General features: G+C 39.8%; 1 protein-coding gene across 1 annotated transcript in view; it reads left to right on the top strand.

Moving 5' to 3' along the window:
• Positions 1-8,480: 8,480 nt before the first annotated feature.
• Positions 8,481-14,559, top strand: part of LOC117537615 (cadherin-18) — a 183,349-nt gene continuing 177,270 nt past the window's right edge. Inside the window, exon 1 of the mRNA XM_034202897.1 lies at positions 8,481-8,583. The gene's annotated coding sequence lies outside the window, so the exon portion shown is untranslated. The remainder of the gene's footprint in view (positions 8,584-14,559) is intronic.

Genomic DNA, 14,559 nt, shown 5'->3' with positions numbered 1-14,559 from the left:
GTTTGGGACTACAACATCCACCTTGCTTTACAAACCCCGTGATTAGTCCTCAAGCTCTGTTATTGGATGTTGTGCGACAAGGTTATGCCGAGCGTCAAACAGCTCTTTGAAATGGAATGGAACCACGGCAGACTATCCAAAACTGGACTCGGACGGGTCCAGCCCAGCCCTCCCCACCCCCAGAACTACACATGCTGGCTATTGTGTGTTTTGCAACATGTTCTATGGCACGTCTCTACTGGGAATTGTAGTTTTAAAAGACGTTTTCGTATTTCCCACAATTAGAAGTTGCCAGTATTAAACTGTATACATCCCTGGAGGTTTAGGGGATGTGAAACACATTGGTGTTATCAACTTTAAAACATAATTAATAAATGGTTGAAAATTGCTTGTGTCCATAATGGGCAGCATTAATATATACTCACATGACCAACCTGGTCTCACCAGAATACGTGACTCCACCACGACTCCTTAACACCGCAGTACGTGGTGGAGTCACGGACTCTGCTACATTTACGTGTCTACACCACGGAAACAACCCCAATGTAAAGTGAATGAGGCTCCTTTGTCGTGGTGCACACACGCATTTCTAAAAACGTCCAGCAGTGAGCTTTTTATTCTATAAAACGTTTTTAAAATCTACTTTATAGCTTGTAGTAACTAGCATTGTCAATCAATCAATGTTTATTTATATAGCCCAATATCACAAATGTTACATTTGTCTCAGTGGTCTTCACAGTTTGTACAGAATATCAGTATGACAATACGACACCCTCTGTCCTTAGACCCTCTCATCGTACAAGGAAAAACTTCCAGAGAAAACCCCACAGTTTAAAGGGGAAAATGGGAGAAACCTCAGGGAGAGCAACAGAGGAGGGATCCCTCTCCCAGGACGGACAGACGTGCAATAGATGCCGTGTGTAAATAGAAAAGATAATAAATGTACAACATGTGTGTAATACAACTGTGATTTTTATTAAATTAGTTAGTTGTTAAGGAAGGCCAGAGCTTCAACTGTATCAAATAGATTGTTCCCTTTAGTTAACGTTATTTAAAAGACAATTGTATTCCTATTTGATCATGTCCCCTTTATTTTAGGCTAATATTAGTCATTTAAAAAATATATAATGTTGATAATGATGGTGAAAACCACTCCCCCCACATCGGAATGACGATGGCTACTGACTGTATTTCAAATGCTTTTTGTTTAAAGGTGAGGTAGGTAATTTTGGAGAAACCAGCTCGAGTGCGCTACAATTTGAAAATACACAGCCGGAAGAAATCTGCTACTTCCTTACAGAGCCCCTCCTCCAACACACACGAACGCGCACATGACCAATGAGGGCACGAGATAAGTTTGTGCACAGATGGAAGGCTGACAGGCAGGTAGGCCATCCAGTTATTTTAGCCGGGTCGTGCTTTTTACAGCGCCACGGCTTCCACAGATGACATTTTTTTATGGATTTTTTGTCAAAGCACTTAAGATATTCATTGCTATCGGGATGTTAATAGCATTCCTTGGAATATAACAAAAAGTGTATCTCGAGTCGGTTACTCAAACTTACCTACCCCACCTTTAATAGTAATAATAATCATTTTTATTATAACAACAATAAACCACAATGCAGTATAGGTAAAGTGTGACGTCACCCCATTCAAAGTGAAAGGGCAGAAGCGTTGAAGCTTCAACGCACGCCGCCGTGGGTCCTTTGGCGTGCAGCTGTGACGCGGCAATTAAAGGCAGTTAAAGGATTTTACACCCGGAAGTAAGTATTCCCCTTACTGTCGATTGATTTTTCAGTGATATCTGAACTACTCATCAACTCAAAAACACCAGATTATCCTTGTTAATTACACAACATTGATTGGTTTAAATTGTGTACAATGCTTTGTATTTTCCCCCTTCGATTCGGAGAAACAAATATTTTTTCGGAGTTTAGGATGGCAGAAGACACTACACTACCCAGAATCCTCAGCTATCGTTTGGGACTACACCATGTGCTTTGCTTGACAAACCCCGTGATTAGTCCTCAAGCTCTGCGATTGGATGTTGGAGTGGCAGTGAGCGAAGTTTACGCCAAGCGTCAAACAGTACTTTGAAATGGAATGAAACCCATCAACGGCACACTGTCCAAAACAGGAATCGAACGTGTAATAATAATATCAAACATAATGACTATTAACTTTATTGTGAAATTAAAACAGAACGGTAAAGGAAAATACAGTTTCAGTCTCTCGATTTGAAGCTTATGCATTGTACCATGAACCTGTATAGACCTGTAACAGTCAACTGCATGAGAGGAAAGGTAGTTCAATAAATCAGTAATATCTTTAAAAACTACAAGTCCCTTTCTATCAGCTGTGCACCGTTATCTACCAATTGGATCAAATATAAAAGTCAGCTGAATTGGTGTTTGTGAGAGAAGTTTTCCTCACAGTGTTGATACTGCAAGGAGACGTATTGTGTGAAAAGAAATGGAAGATGTTGTTTAATTGCTGATAGATTTATGATCCACGTCACGTATTCAGTTTTGGCGGCATTTCTTCCAGTTTGTCCAGAAGTCTTCTCATCAGGGCTCTATAAATAAAGAACAACGGCAGATGTGTAATATTTAATGCAGCCGAACCGTGTATTACAATGCCGTTATGTGATGACTTCCAAAGAGAAAAGCAAGAACACTCAGAATAAAGTATTATTTTATTTTTTTTAAATGTTTTCGGTCTGTTTCCGGTATTTGTTAATGACGATGTGCTGTGAGATGTGAGACTGGAATTGCACAGGGGAAAATAACGTAGGCTATCTTTATAAACACCATATCCCGACATGCATTGCGGCTAAAACAATCGATGTTTTAGCCTATCAAAACCTCTGAAAAAAGAAAGGTGTCTCTCAGAATCGAAAGAGAAAAACCTATGGGAAAAACACAAAAGCATTGTACACAATTTAAACCAATTAATGTCGTATAATTAACAAGGATAAACTGATGTTTTTTAGTGGATGAGTAATGCAGATATCACTGTTAAATCTTTTGATCATTTGTTTTATCATGAAAACGTCGAGACCGGAAATACTGTTTTCACCCCGTAACTTTACATGGAAGATGCCGCATACCTCAAATCATCTTCGTAATATCTATCAAACTATAGATCCTACATATCGACTGGACGTGGATTCTAAAAGTACAATATGTACACTTCTCGCTAGAAATCTAATCAAAAAGCGTTTTAATGGCCAAACTACCCTACAATATAGGATTTTACAGAGAGGGTTATTTGTGAATAAACGACCCTCTGTAATGTTTGCAATCAACGGGAGCATTAGAGGTCGAAAGCTTTTAAACGTGATTATAGGTCGTATTAAGCGCTTGAATAAATGACATATTTGGTCGTAATAAGGGCTTGAACAATCAACCTATTTGGTCGTATGAGTTGGAGGACTTGTTGGTTTCAAGGCCTTCTTAAGAGAGATTTGAGATAACAAAACATATATTTTGAATTTGGTTAGGGTTTAACCCCTTACTGCACTGTTATTGTTGTGTATTGAGGTTAATATTAATTATCCTTAGAATATGTCACTTAACATTAGTCAGTGGTCGTCAGTTTACTTAATCATAGAAAAGGGCTGACGTACAGTACTTTCCCAAGCATTACCATACTTTTGTTTACTCAGTGGAGAGGAAATGGCATTAAGGTAAATCTTAACACTTCTGACCTTTCCCTTTTTAAGTAGAAACTCTCTTAGTTTGAATATGAAGTGCTTCACTCTGAAGTGTACCAGAATGAAGCACTTGAAGATGTCACTAAGGGCTATGCAGACTAAATTGGCTTGGTTGTTGAGTGGGAGTGTGATGGACACTTATATCCCTTAATGCAATGCAATATATTGAGGAGCCACCTACAGCTGAAGGTACTAAGGCAAATGAAACTATTTAAATATTCCTCAAGTGGAAGTAATAAAGAATTTCTGAATTCGATATTGTCTTCATTTCAACAATACATGAAAATGTACAATATTACATTTTTTATTTTATTGCCTTGGCTGGACAATAAACATGTCGGGAACTCAAGCATGGCTTTTCTATAAATAAATGATAGAACAGTGAGTTCCAGAGGGACAGTGTTTCTTACCTTTCTTACCTGTCTATCTGCCGTCACATTTTGGAAAAATAACATAACATTACATGTTACTTGTTAAGACGCTCTTAAAGACAATACACTTACAGTAGCTGTATTAAGTTGACCACTTTAACATTTCCCAAAAGAGAATTTTCTCATTTAAATAAAAAAATACCCAATTGCCAAAACACTAGGTTTCCGAAGATTGCAGTTGCAGTGCGTTATTGTTGCTTTATAAATATTAGTCCCCTCAAAAGTTGTACATATTTGGCAATTCAACTTTCACAAAGCAATAGTCGGTAACCTCACAACTCATATTGATGTTTGTAACAGCTTCACTGTCAGATATGTTGTCTTTATTTGGTTATGATCTGACACGGAGCGAAAAATCCTTTCAAAAAGAATTATCATTTTATCACTCGCATGATTACGTTTTTTTCTGATCAATGTTGAAATTGATGGAGTGAAGATTGATTGATTCTTTCACACACACATACGGGTATTGGGCCGAGGGCGACACCGTACTTCCGGTATCCGCCGTTTTACGCGAGGTGCAAGCAGGCCAAGGGTTTAGCCATACACCGTCTAGGTGTTGCTAAGGTTCCTGTACTGAATATCATAGTCTATTGCCTTAATCAATATCTAGTCAACTCTAAAATACCACATATATGCATTGGCATGATAATATTATTGTGACAAGTGGGGTATTCACCTGGTGTTTCCAGAAATTAGACGTAGATGCAGCCAAAATTGACGCAGTCTGTAAGGGCAATCCAACAACCCACACAGCTCTAGTTTACGCTGGTAACGACCTAGAGCACACCCCTCAAGTCCAGAGATGTAATCCGAAGACATGCAGCGATTTCTTCGGTCCTTAATTCAGAAAAAAAAACTAGTGCGCTCTGCCTTGCTACGTTAGCTAGCTGTTTATATTTGCACTTCCAGGATATTTGCACCTCCATGAAAATGGCGTATTTATATATATATGGCGCATGTTGCATTGTGGGTAGCTCGTGACGTCACTGTGTGTGAAAGAATACAAAAAGCTGCAGGGATTATGGCACTCTCTTTATTTTTTAAATGTTTTCAGAGCTAGATTTGTTCAAATTTGTTAGGGAGAAGGAGCAATAGGAAATGTAAACAATGGTAATAATACTTTCAGCCTTAAGATGTACACTATCGTAAACCTCTTAAGTCTCCATTGTTTGCATAGACAAACAGTTGGATTTCTCTTGAAATGTACTCAACCTTTGTGAGAATTGGATCTACGTAGATCATGTCCCAGATGGATTAAATGTTTATCTTCAACGTCAACCCGCTGGTGCATATTCAGAGCTTTGCCAGTTATATTTAGCTCAAACACAGGTAGCACATTATGCATATGGCCTTAGAGGACATCATCCGTGTAACACCTTTTTTCCTAAAACGACCTGAGGGGTTGTTTTACACGGCTGCAAAGTGAGAACACGTGCCTGTGTCACTGTGCTGCAGCCTGTATCCCTGTTCGCTTGTGCATTATCCTTTCTGCTGCTGGATTAATGGGGCAATTGATCAACGGCAGACTTGTGTATCCCTGAGAACGGCTGATCACTCACCTACAGCGGGGCCCGACACAGGAGCACCAATCAGCACCGCAACAGCCAGAATGATTACAGACGCATGGCTGGCCCAGCAGCAGACACCCACCCACCCCCACCCTCTTCCTCTGACAGTGATATGGCGAGTAGCTGCAGCCCAGGAGAAGCTGAGGATGGGTTCAACAAGGCAGAAACTAACAGGGACGAAAACCCAGGTGTAAAGCTCAATCTGGGGGCCACGCTCGGAGGGAGACAGATGCTCCTGAGTGCCGTCGATATAATGATGCACACTTGAAGAGGCAACACAGTAATCATATAGATCGAGATGAAGAAAGAACCAGTTTGCATCAATGGTTTCTCTTCTGGAATGGAGCGTGGATACAGGACGCTTGTTTCTCTTATTGGTATTCAATAAGCTCGTGTCCAACACAAGGTCTCTTAGATTGCAATCAGCTCAGTCACCTAGGAAACCTCTCATGGTTATTAACAGAAAACTGATTAAAGCTTGGTAAAAGTGACTTGGATGTGTGTCTTTCAGCATGAATAACACCTAAGAACGATTTCAGATGTTTTTCCCATTTCCTGTCACTTTGTTGAGGACTACAGGTATGTTGAAGTTAGCGGTATAGAGATATACCTTTTTATTAATGACCATGAAATTAAAAATATTGAATATCAGGTTAATAATACACATACGATAGACAACAATGTAAAAACAGAGATATGCCCCTGGAAGCCTTCAGTTTGAAAATGATTATTGTACACATTTTTTATCGCTTAGCAGCTACACTATGGACAACACATCTCTGAGATTCTTAATGTTTGCTGAACTTGTTTTGAAAGAAAATAAAAAATCTCTTTAATGCAACCGAATTGAAGTGGTTGCAAGTTGTCATTTGTCTCCATCCATGCTGTGATGTCCCTATGCACTCCAAGCTAAAACTTGTCCATCAACCATAAGATATTATTTTCTCAAAGCTGAATGTTGCTCTGAGATAAAAGACAGAGAGCAGTAACCCCCACAATGCACTGCTTCTAAACAGTGTTGAGTCTGTTGAGACATTCAATCAATGCAGAAAATGATTAATTTTATTCCACTATATATTGGCTTTTTCGCTGAGCAAACTGGAGGCAGGAAAGCTGTATGAAGACTGGTTTGAGCACTGCTTGTCTGTACAAACATTACATTAAATGTCATTTAATGATTACGGATGGAAGTATAGAGTGTCCTTAGGTTGGAAACAAGAGAAGCTTTTGTCTAGATTGGGCAGCAGTGCACTTTATCTTGGATTTTGTCTGGGTGATGTTTGAGTTTCCATTGAGGCTGCTATTAAAAGGGGAATCTGTGTTAAGGATCTCCAAATACGAACCAGTTTAACAGACACTTTTCAGGACTATAAACTCAGACAAAGCCAGATGATGTTTGAGGAGGTTTTAATGAAGGTTTACCCAGGGCAGTTAAGCGAATACTACTTTCCAGATGGTGACTGTTAGGCAGCAGATGAGGATGGACCAAACATTAAATACTGCACCAGGAGTGGATCTGCTAAATATGTGTTGTTTGCAAATGTATGCAGGCTGGTTGGTGAATTAGCTAGTTTGCTAACTTAAAGCAATACTAATCAATATATTTATATTAATAATGAGTCGAATGACCATATGGAGAAAGTCATTCGTAATGATGAACTTCCAACAAAAATGAGTTGTGTAACCCATTTATTTTTTGCTCAAACTTCAAATGAGAGATTGAGCATTACGCATTTGTTGTATACTTAAACTGTGAACCTCTACTTTTGCAATTTTGGGGACCATTTTGCACTGATAACTAATTTTGAGATTAAATATGCTTAAATACTGCTTGATGTGTAATCAGGCAATATAAGAACTTGATACCATGATGTCAATTGTGTTTTTAAGCAAGAAATACCAACAAACTGAAAAAATAGAAGGCTTGAACCACCCTGTCATTACATGTCCATACAACATATTTTACATGTTAACGTCCTTTTTTGTTTGCTCTGTAGTATGTACGATTTGTATCTCCATTGGAGCTGCAGGACAGAGTCTAGAACAAATTGTACAGGGTCAATGAAGTATTTGATAGTGTATCGTATTCTGTAGCCATGACATGAGTGTGTTAGATCCCTGTAAGAAAACAAAAGGGAGCTTTTACCTAATGTCTGACAAATGTGGTCAGCTAAGAATTTAGAAAGGATAATATCAAAAGGAATGAAGAAAAAGTATAGGTGCGAACACTAGGAAGAAACTGATTTAGGGACTCTGGATGAGGAGAGAATAAATCGTTTAAGGAAGAGGGCTAGATATTGAAAGGCATTTGCCATAAAGAACCCGAGGTATTGATTGTCTGGTTAAAGAGAAGCTACAGTGAGAATGTACACTCATCAGACAGACTGTGATTTAATCTGTGTGCATGTGTGCAGGAAAAGAGCAACAGTAAAAGACAGACAATTGGTTTAGCTTGATGCTGGCTGTGAGCTGAAGAATGGCTCTCCATACTGACTGTAACAGAGCTCTGCTGCTTCTCATATAGCATAACTCCCCCCCCCCCCCTTCCCAGCCCAGGAAGATACCCTCTGTTCTGCTCACTGCGCAGACCCAGCCCTTCAGTGGACGGTGCCATTTGATCCATGCAGAAGATGATTCACACTCTGCGATCTGGGGAGTAAGAGCTGCAGAGGAATCCCTCTCTCTCCCCCGCCTCCAAATCCATAATTCAGCATTTGCTCCTTCGCCCAGTCTCTTTTCCTCCCCTCCACTCTTGGTGCTGCTACTCACTGCCGTGTGCACTCCAGCAGAGCATCCACAACCTGAAGTATCAGTCGTCTGTGAACCACCCATCTGGAACTCTACGTCAGGCTGCACAGGCAAGGTGAGGGCGAGACAAAGTGCTACTTTTCCTTCATGTGATGCAGAGTTTGTGGTGTGTGAAATATATGACTGCTGCATGCATCTTTTAAAGTCTTGTGGCTGATTCGCTTCCTAATTTACTGCGTCGTTTTTTGTTTTGCAACTAGATGATATTTGAAAGTGTTGCTATGGTAGTTAAGTGAAGCAGCCAAAAAAACTAAAAATAAAAAATCTGTGTGAACACATCAGGGGCTACATTAGAAATTGTTGGAGCGTTGGTCGTTGGCATGCAATAAAGTTTAATGTCTCAATGTGAGACACTTATCCAAGCATATACACACACACACACACACACACACACACACACACACACACACACACACATACCATGTATACATCACTTCAGGGGACATTACATTGACTTACATGCATTTCCTGGAGACTTACCCTAACCTTAACCATAACCAACACATGCCTAACCCAAACCCTAACCCTAATCCTAAACCTAACCAAGTCTTCACCCTAAAATGAATGATTCCCCTCATGGGGACCTCCAATTTGTCCCCATAAGGGAAGCCAGTCCCCACACGTGACCATGTAAACAGATTTAGGTCCCCACAAGTATAGTAATGTTAGACCACACACACACACACACACACACACACACACACACACACACACACACACACACACACACACACACACACACACACACACACACACACACACACACACACACACACACACACACACACACACACACACACACACACACACTGCAGGCTGCTCTACCTTTATCCACTCATAAAGAGTAGGAGCGGAGCTTATCATGTGAGTTCAATCACTGGACTCTTGGTGGAGCTCAAGGGAAACTGGACTGTGTTGCTTTGCCAGACAGAAGCATACTAACAGGATGGAACCTGTTTCATATTTAATGATGCATGGAGGCATCGTGTTGCAGACTTATGCTTTACACTTGGGGTTTCATTATTGAGATATATGCCTTGGCTGCATTGTACATACATACACCTTTGATCAGAAATTGTTTTCAAATGGTGCATCTTCGGTGTCTTGCATGTCTACACGTGTACATTCTAACACAGTAAGGAATTGTTTTCATGGTTTTAATTACAAATACAAAAAATTGCCAATTTAAGGTGGATTGTGTGTGCTACATTACATAACAGTGTCTGAAACTTTTCTTAAAATGCTAAAACGACATGCCAGCAAGGGTTAATGTCTTCAAGAGGGAGTTTCTGTTTCTGTCACTGAACTCAGAGCAATATGAAGTGATTGATGAGCAAACCTGGCCAGAAGCAAGTGCATTGATTTGATATTCTGTGGCATACCTTCCAGTTATTTCTTTTACGTGTTGACGTTTTTTTGTTATATAATGCAGCAGGTGTAGAACTGGATGATGAAGAGGGGGAAAAAGCGAAAGGAAGACAGGCGGAGAATGTGTAATATCTCAGTGAGACTGGCTGCTGATGTGCTGCTACATGAGAGAGTGTTGAGGTGCACTGGAGCTGAAGTCTGACTCAAGATTGTGAAAACAGCTGGATTTCAAAGAAGTTCACACATCAGTGAGGCAGCGAAAACACAACTCAAATATTTGTATTGGCTGTGTAAAACTGTTCATGAGAAAGCAGGTGGCATAACACTGACAGATTTGGTTTATTTTCTTATGGACATTATCAAACACTTTAATTTGCCTTACACTGCCGGTGAACTGCACTGTCAAAGGCTGAGGTGCTGGTGTTTTTATAAAGTAAAGTATACTCGACATGGTTTTTTAATAATTTCGTCTGAATCAAGATTTTCTCTTGTTTTTGAAAACATATTTTGAGCCAAGCTGCTATTGCTTCTGTCGTTTAAGCACTGTATGAAAGAGACTTGTCAATAATTCTATCTTCAATATGTTGTCGTATTTCTGTAAAGCCGTTTAACACCATCACTCAAGTTGCACCTTTTTAGATGCGGAAACTTAACTTCAAACCACAGAAACATCATTTCCTGTGTTTTTTTGCGAAAGTACATGACGACGCCTGGATGTAATTACACACCCTGATAAATGTTTTTAGCTTTAGCAGCTCTGATGTTGGTGAGCTTCAGACTGATATGAGGTTAAATATATGTTGCCAATGTCTGATGGATGATGAAGCAAAATTCTGCTAATAAAGGAATAATAACACTGTCGCAAGTCAAATACGAGAAGCAAAATCTGAGACAAACTTCTCAATATGTGTCTCTTTTGTGAATCCACACAAGTGTTTTCACCAGAAAAAAGGTTGCTGTTTTTTTTTTTGGTTTGCTTTAATGTTCAAAAAGCTTGTATGAGAACGTTTACTCATACTGCAGCACCTCTGTTCACCCTATGTCTGAAACCAGAGCTCTGTCTGCTCTGATTGGTTAGCTAGCCGGATCTGTTGTGATTGGTCAACCGCTCAGTGATGTCCCGCCCCTTAACCTATCATGTACAATGTGTTAAGAGCGCTAATCAATACAAGCGGGAGTGTTGGATAGTAATTTCTCTATGTTATTGAAGTAAAAAAGGTGGCGTTTCATGTGTGGGAGGGAACTTTGGGATTTCAGCCCTTGCAGACCATTCACATGCAATAATTATTTGTAAATATCCCTGCTTTTACCTTGTAGAGAAGCGGAACTGGTGTAACATTGTCGCAAAAGGTCTAAAGCAGGGGTCGACAACAGGCGGTCCGGATCCGGACCCAGACGCCAACCTATACGGACCTGGACCTATAATCAATACATTAATAGGGGAATTCAATTTTGACGGGGCGATTCTATTTGAACCACTGCCGACAGGGGGCGAGTGAGCGATACAGGGAGAGAAACACAGAAGAAGAGATGAGAGCGCGGCAGATAGGAAAGTGAGTGAAGAGAATAATTAGCGATACAGGGAGAGAAGCGGAGAGGAGAGTGAACAGGCGTGTTAGTGGCAGACAGGGAGAGACAAATAATTACACATGGCGCTCTCCAAGAAGAGGAAAGTGAACAGTGAGAACAGAGCTTTTAATCCTGAGTGGACTCATTCATGTTCATCCTGCCCACTGGGAGCACAGAACCAGTGTGTCTCATTTGTTCAGAGTGTTTGACCAAACATTCCCTCTCAAGTCAGAACTGAGCTCACAAAAAATAAGCAGTCTCAGAGCCCAATATGATCAGTCCACCAGGATCAAAATTAAAACGAAATATCGTTCCAGGCTAACCAATGAGCACCTGCATGGCTGCATGTGTGTATGAGAATGGCCCTGACAGCCCAGATTTAAACTCCTGGCAGGACAAGCTCAAGCTCAATTCTCGCACTGAATTAAAACAAAGTAAGATGGAAAGAAAGAGAAACTTTAAAACTGTTCAATTGTCATGATGTGTAAAGACTGATATTGTTCTATAATCGGCTGAAGCTGTTAAGTCATTATGTGAAACGGTTAACAAAGAAAAAGGGAAACTCAAGCTGCTGCTACACTTTATTTTATTTATCTAAAATTAAGCACTTTTAAGATGCACACATTTTCAAAAGCTATTTTATTTATTTTTCTCCTATTTTATTTTTAAATGCAGCCCGAGAGGAACATTACACATATCCATAGTTAAATGTTAATTGACAATAAATATTGTTGTTTTTGAATTGTACTTTCTTTGGCAGTCAGCTGTTGATTACATGCAGACGTTGATAAAGCTACAGGCTACTTCAATATATATCACCCTAATTCATAAAGCAACTTAGAACTTTGATGTTCCGGACCTTTCCATGGGGACATTTTCTCTAACTTGACCTCGTTGAATTTTAGTTGAATACCCCTGGTCTAAGGGCTTCCTGTCCATATCAAAAGATGCTTTCTGCCAGACTCAGTGATCCTTACTTAAAAACACATCTGTTTTTAAAATAGATCTGCAGAGGCTTTAATGTTTGTGAATTGTACTTTCTGTGCAATCTTCCATCAACAACACATTCTGCTTTGCTTAATCAGCCATTGATAAATGATTTAATCTTGACCTTGCACAATTGTATCCAGGCCACAAGAGGATCAGGAAATGTCATTATGCGGAAAAAAACACAGAGGCTGAGGCGTAATTCATTAATATTAATAACATAATGCTGCTCTTGTTTGAATAGGGCTATTAGCAACGGATGGTCTGAATCTTGGTTTCAGAGTTAACAGGATGCTATTGTTGCACTTTCCATATACAGTAGCTGTTGATTAAAAGTGCCTCTAGCAGATACATGTGATTACACAGCTGCTACCTGACACTGGAATACAATAAGCAGACTGGTGGCAAAGCCGTGTGCTCAAATAACTTTCATTATTTTATTTTCCTTCCACTCAGGTCACAAATAGAAGCTCACTCGACAGACACGCTTAAATGATCCTATGATATGATTTTCTTTTGTTTGAAAATTCAATTTGCTTAGAAAAACCTATATGTATGTTTGTGTGTGTACATGTGCATTCTGCTCAAAATCAAGTGAATGACTTATACATTTAAAGTAATAGGAATGGGAACATACATTGTAAGTAACAAGTGAGGGAATATATTGAAGCCTCGACAATGCAAAACCAAAAAAAAAAAAAGTGATAGAAGTGCAGCCTGCTATGTGCTCCACCTTTGAAGTTGTGTCTGCTATAAGATTTAAAAGTTGTCTCCCAGGGGAGCGTCTCAGCATCCTCCCAGGAAGTGCCCTTTAAATGATTTCTTTGATGGAATTTCTTCATCATTAGTGACCTGGAAATAAAAAAAAATATTGAGGGGAGGTTTAACAAAGCGATGACAGGCAAACCGGAGATGCTGCCTTCATTTTGAATACACTTTCAGCGGCTGAGCCTATGTTTAGGTTATAATCATCACACTAGGTGATTTTATCCTGTTTTTAAGGCACACTCAACACATTAGGAGTTTCTAGTGGCAACTTTTTCTATATTTTGTTAACATTCCACGTCAACCTTTGATATTTACAGGCTGGTCTGATTTAATTGATACTTATTGATTCATTTCACGACGGTAAGTACGTTTCTGCTGTATGTCTCCCACTTCAGACAGTCCATACTAATCTCCTCCTATAACCTGAAGGTGATAAGATATTGCTTGGATACTAATCTCTTAGTTCGAGAGGGTAATTATTTGTTCTCATTCTTAATTGATTTATTTCCAGCCACTTTACTTTGTATGTCTCAGTCAAGCTTTTTTTAAGAAAACAGACATCAATAAGAAGATTATTTTGCACAGATTTCCACCAAGGTAGTCTAACACTCTCATCGGTTGAATCTGCAGGGCATTAAAGAGGCTCTGTCATTCTATTTAGGGTTTTCCCTTTCCTGTAGTGTGCCATATAGTTTGTTGTGCATGCAAATGGTCTGTGAAGGCTGAAATGCCTTGATTGGACTCCTTTGTTTACTTCCATAACAGATCCATCACTATGCAACACTCACGTTTCTATTCGCTAGCACTAGCACGTTGTACATGATAGGCTAAGGGGTGGGACATCTCTAAGCGGCTCACAGAGCCAGCCAGCTAACCAATCAGAGCAGACTGGGCTCTGGTTTCAGACAGAGGGTGAAAAGAGGTGCTGCAGCACAGGCGGTATGAGAGAATTATAACACTTTTTGAACATTAATGCATGTAAACATATCACAGTAGAGGCCAAAAATACAAATATGAACTTCAAATAAGCATATTGTGTCCTCCTTAACACTTTGGGTTGAGTAGAAATCGTTGGCTGTTGCTTTTCCAATCAGGCGTGGAGTGGAGCTGTTTCCCCATCGTTCATCTGCAGACAGAAATGTCCACTGAACTATTTGGGATACATATAAAGCAAATGGAGTGTGGGGGGGGGTTTGGGTTTGGCACTTTTCGGCACATGTCGTCGTCTCAATTGTGTCGACATGAAAGGATGTAAATATTTTGATCCAAGCGTGTTTATTTCATTAACATTTCACAAGACGCATTGAGACATTGACAGATTGGGCTCAACTATAAACAC

This window comes from Gymnodraco acuticeps, unplaced genomic scaffold (assembly GCF_902827175.1).
Source record: "Gymnodraco acuticeps unplaced genomic scaffold, fGymAcu1.1, whole genome shotgun sequence".
In the NCBI taxonomy this organism is placed as follows: Eukaryota; Metazoa; Chordata; class Actinopteri; order Perciformes; family Bathydraconidae; genus Gymnodraco; species Gymnodraco acuticeps.
Note: the sequence above shows the minus strand (reverse complement) of the source record. Positions and strands in the feature narration are given on the sequence as shown.